This window comes from Cupressus sempervirens, chromosome 7 (genome assembly GCF_028749045.1).
Source record: "Cupressus sempervirens isolate cs-2001-9-10 chromosome 7, ASM2874904v1, whole genome shotgun sequence".
Taxonomy (NCBI): Eukaryota; Viridiplantae; Streptophyta; class Pinopsida; order Cupressales; family Cupressaceae; genus Cupressus; species Cupressus sempervirens.
In genome coordinates, this window is record NC_143124.1 from 378,111,296 (window position 1) to 378,116,701 (window position 5,406).

At 39.4% G+C, this 5,406-nt stretch overlaps 1 pseudogene; it reads right to left on the minus strand.

Moving 5' to 3' along the window:
- Positions 1 to 442: 442 nt before the first annotated feature.
- On the minus strand, positions 443 to 2,116 carry LOC149547037 (aldehyde oxidase GLOX pseudogene; annotated as a pseudogene).
- Between the last annotated feature and the right edge of the window lie 3,290 nt (positions 2,117 to 5,406).

Genomic DNA, 5,406 nt, shown 5'->3' on the forward strand with positions numbered 1-5,406 from the left:
TATTAGTGTTATTTAATAGAATTTAAGAACCATATAGAAGCAATTTTTGGAAGGAATGATGAATTGAAAGTTTTTGAATTCTATATTCTGTTATGGAATTATTAATTTCTATGTGAGTTGAAATTGACCTGCTGCATCAACCCACCTTTTTACAATTACAGATATATGTTCGTTGTGGTAAAATATGCAAAACATGTAAGATGCCAAATTGAAATATAAAAGTATACGTGGTATATTAATGTATTCAGATGTATTCGAAATCAAGCACGCCATGCAGAGAGGAATTGTGGAAGCCTCATGAAGCACATTCACAGAAAGAATCGACATGCTTCATCATTTGTTTTATTAAAAGGTTGCCATACATGTTATCTTTGCATTATGCGCAGCTGCACTGTTATTAGAGAATGGAATACCACATTCTATTCGGTGCATGGTGGCAATTCTAGGAGAAGTGGAGCCACTGGCCAGCGCTCGGGATCTCGCCGTTGACGACGAAGAACATGTAGTACCCGGGAGGAGCAGCGACGGCCGATGGGGGAGCGGTGACCGTGAAGGAATAGACGGTGTTGGAGTTTGGGGCGGCGAGGGGTGTGGATGTGGAGAGGGAGAGCATCCTCTGGCTCATGGAGGTGGTATGGGTCGTGAAGGGCGGGGCGTAGACGTTGAACTTTACCACGTTGCTGCTGGTGAGACCGTAGGCGACGGAGAAGGTGACGGTGAAGGTGGCGCCGTAGGCGACGTTGGGTGCAGGGGCAGAGACCGTGATGATCTTGGGGCGGAGGACGGCGTAGACGCTCTCCAGATAGTAAGGGCTGTAGGCGTCCAACCGGAGCTCCGTGGGGAATTGCGTTCCGGTGAATTTGTAATCGAAGTGGGGGTTGGAGCCACCGGCCATAACTCTGCCATCAGGCAGGACATTGGCAGTGGAGTGGTACATTCGGGCAATAGCGGTAGCCGCGAGAACGTACCAGCGCTTCTGGGTGGCAGGGAGGCTGTGTCTGTAGAGGTAGGGCGTGAAGACGGGTGTGTCGGCCATGTCCCACCCGGCCACACCCCTCGCCGCTCCGTTGATGATGAGAATCTCACCGTTGGGGAGAATGAGCATGTCCGACATGGTCCTTGGCCCGGGCATGTCCTCCATGCTCCACGAGGGGTTGGCGTCCGAGATGACCATTCTTCCACAGCTGCGCAGGGCGGCCGTGAAGTTGCCGGCCTTGGCGGCGGCGTAGCCATCGTCGGGGCAGCCACCGCAGACGAGGATTTCCACCTTGGTAAACCCATCGGAGGCCGAGAGCGGCAGCATCACGGAGGACCCCGTGGAAGGGTAGTTCCGCGGGCCGTCGCCGGGCATCGTGGGGAATGTCTTCAGCACGACGTTGTTCTTGTAGTCGAGGAGAATGGAGTCCTTGTTGGCGAAGATGAAGAGGTTGCCGTCGGAGGAGAGGTGGAGGAAGGGATATAGGTTGTTCTCCACTGAGGAGCTGGTTCGGGTCTGGGTGAGGAAGGGCAGGTTGTAAGTTCCCTCCCCGGCCTTCCTGGGAACGAACTCGTAGTTAAACACGCCCGTGCCCCCGACGACGATGATGCGGTTGTCGGGAAGGATCTGGTTGGCGGCGTACCAGCGGTTGTTGAGAAGCTTGACAGGCGTAGAGTTATCCCAGTCGCAGGAGGCGTCGGAGCAAGGAACAAAGTAGCGGATATCTGTTGCTCCGTCCCGCCACCCGCCAGTCTGAACGAGGGTACCGTTGGCAGCGAAAGCAGCAGAGGAGCACCAGGTGTCAGTGAAGATCATGAGCGGCCTGATGGTGTTGGTGGCGATGTTGTACTCGATGGAGTGAGCATAGCAGTCGTGGGTCAGGTACTGGTCCTGCGGATTGTCACGGCACGTCCCATTCGCTAGCAGCAGCTGCGAGGGCCCGAAGTTGGTCCTGTCGAACATGACCACCGTGTTCTTGTACGTGGTGACCATGTGCATGGCCGACACCCCGCCCTTCTCTACCAGAAGATTCCATCTCCCCACCTTCACTGCCAGTTGCCCGGCTGCGCTCCAGACCCATATGCTCAACACCACGAGCGTCGCAGCCCAGACACACCCAATTCCATTCCCCAGCGACATTCTCACTACTTATATCTTTATCTCTCTCTTTCTCTTTCAAGCGCCACATTGATGATGAAAGCCTCATGGTTTGATTGGCATTTATAGGCTTCTCCTTCTTGCCGTTCTGCACATTGGAGGTCAATTGAAATAGGATGGGATCGATAGACCCGCCTGGCTTATCCCGTGTCAAGAACAGTAACAGCCTCGCTTTTGATTTCTGGTTGCGTTTGCAGACTACATTAGCCCTGTAAACTTCTCGGCCCGCGCAGCATTTGAACACCTTGTACTTTGATTACTCATCTCCTCCGCAAGTGAAGCGCAACGTGCTGCTATCTTCTCCACCAACTGCAGATCGCGATAATGGTCAACCTCACCATCTACCTGCTCTGCAAGCTGATTAAAATCCGAGATAAACACACAAATGCTTCCATTATTATAATGTCTCTCTTTCGACCATCTCTCATCCTACATCTGATTTTTAAAGGATATTCCGAACCCAATAAATGAACGTGTTTTTCTCTCACTCAATTCCAAAGAAGGCAGCGTACGACAAGCAATTAAATGACAGTATTCTCATTAAGCTTGAGTCTAATGATGTAGCGTCACCACGACGTCATTTCGAACAACACCTCTTTCGAGCAGAGGACTTTTGGAAATGTATTATAATTGTCCTTCCTCGTCCTTTATAAATAGAGTCATTGCGTCCGGTTATGTGGAAAGCAAGTCAACCCATTCTTACCTATGCGGTAGGGGCAAGGTCAGAAGGGGGATAGTCGCTATCTTGTCAGTTATTTAGATAATTTATAATGGGATACTTTTATCTGGTTACTTATTTAGATAACTTATAAGTCATGTATTTACATAATTTATAAGCCAGTTATTTATTTAGATAATTTATAAGTCAGTTACTTATTTAGATAACTTATAAGTCAGTCATTTAGATAATTTATCTAGGAGATTCTTTTATAGAGAAAAAATTAAGTTCTCTTTTGTAAGTTGTCTAAATAATTGGCTAGATAACCACAAGCTATTCTTAAATATTATCTATTAAGGAAAAAATTAAGTTTAGAAAAAGTAAGTCAATTTCAACTATTTAATATTTTTACTTAGAAATAAAGTCTTAGTGTAATGATGTTTTAGTTGTCCAAGTTAGAAGACGTTGGTTAAGTACAGTAGAGAAGTGTGTTTTTATAATGTTTACATAAAATAATTTCAAAACTATTTCAAATAACAATTTCAAACATTAATTGAAAACATTGTCTTACCTTTAAGCAATTTTAAATCTCAAATTATGCTTTCATACATCAATCCTTAAATGATTTCATTTTTAATGTTACTTTATAATCTAGCTCATTGTAAAATTTAATGCATCCAATGTAGATTCTTTAGGAGATTATTAATTTTATTTAGTTCATCTCATTCACAACACATAGATAATGATACTTCAACTATTCAAATATTCAAAATGCTAATTGTGACTTTCAATAATTAGATTTCTCCCACCTAGAGTCAATGCAATAAAAAAGAATGTGTCCTCCTATAGTTTTGATTATTTTAAACTAGTTTTTTCCTCTTCATATTCCATCCTCCAAAACTATTTTCAAAAGATTGCACTATTAATCACAATTTTTCATGAAAAAGTTATTTCATTACAAATTTAAGTTGCACTTTGTAGATTAAAACTTGATTGACTGTTAATTTACACAAGTATAATTTACTATTGAATTAAAAATTATTGTAATATATTTTGATTTTTATTGTAATAAAGTTTGATAATCTTTATGAAGTAGAACTCAACACATTTCCTATTTAAAATATTATGATAGATAAGATCACAACTATACATTTGTGTGTATTTGTGCACATTCAAGTACACATGTTGATGTATATAGGTCTATTTATTATAATGAGTATCTTATTTTCCATTACATTATAATAAAGTCAATCCCTAGGTCTTTTATATTGAAACTCTTTTCCCATGTGTAAAGGATGAATATTTGAATTCACATGAGTATTTTAATCAAACATTTATTTTTAAAAGTGAGAATGAATATTTCAAATTTTCAATAAATCCAGAGTTAAATTCCAAGATTGCACTTTGGACAAAGGATAATAATTAGAAAAGGTATCTAGACTTATATTTACTCACCTTGTCTATGTGTAAAAAATGTATATTTGCATTCATACAAATATTTTTAGTATAGATATATTTTTAGGAAGAAATAATTAATATTTCAAGAACTCAAATAAGTCCTAGCTTAAATTTCATGATAGTACATTTTTTATTAGGATAAAAATAGGGTTTGAAGGGACATGAAAGTCTTTACAAAAAGATTTTAAGGAGGACTTGAACCCCAACCAATTAGACAGGAAGAAACACTACAAAACAATAGCTAGAAACCAATAAAAAGTTAGTAGCTTAGAGACATAGATTGTATAATGAACCAAATACCTAGATTAAGATAAAAGACTAATTTTCAAGACACAAAGGAAGAAACACTACAAAACAATGGCTAGAAACCAATAAAAAGTTAGTAGCTTAGAGACATAGATCGTATAATGAACCAACTACCCAGATTAAGATAAAAGACTAAGTTTCAAGACACAAGAATATCCAGGCTCCCTAATTATCAAGTTATGTTGGGTTTGCAAGCAATTCATGATAGAATATTGGACAAAGAAAAATATGCACAAAAGGTGTATATCAAATGGCGGTCAAAGATGTAGTAAAGTAATGAAATATTAAATTGGAAAATAAAAATGCTTTTAGAAATAAAATTCTAGTAAAATTTATTCTAGCTTCTTTTTAATTTGCATTTATTTGTATGATTACTTATTTCAATAGAAAAACACATTCGAATGATTATCATAATTACATGTTACATTTTATTAATGTGTAGTAACATGACAATAAATTGTATGGTCAATGCAATTTTGGACTCATTTTCTTATCTTTTGTACTTATCTCATTACCATGAATACTATTGTACTTAACAAATCTTTTCTTGTTTGTGTCTATGCATATTCTACTATGAGTTTCATGTTTGGTATGTATACTATAACCTTTGATGCATATAATTTTAACACTTATATTAACCTTAGAATTTAATAGTGTTGAGTATATTCTAATGTGTGAGCTCAATTTGCACAACATGAAATTGACACATAAGTTTCTTAAAAACCAAATTCATATATTTTTTACTCTTTCCCTTTTAGTCCACTGAGAGGAAATTTTGCACACATTTACTTTTATTTTTACATGTAATAGAATTTAAATGTATTTACTAGCACTTGTACCTAGAAGGCCC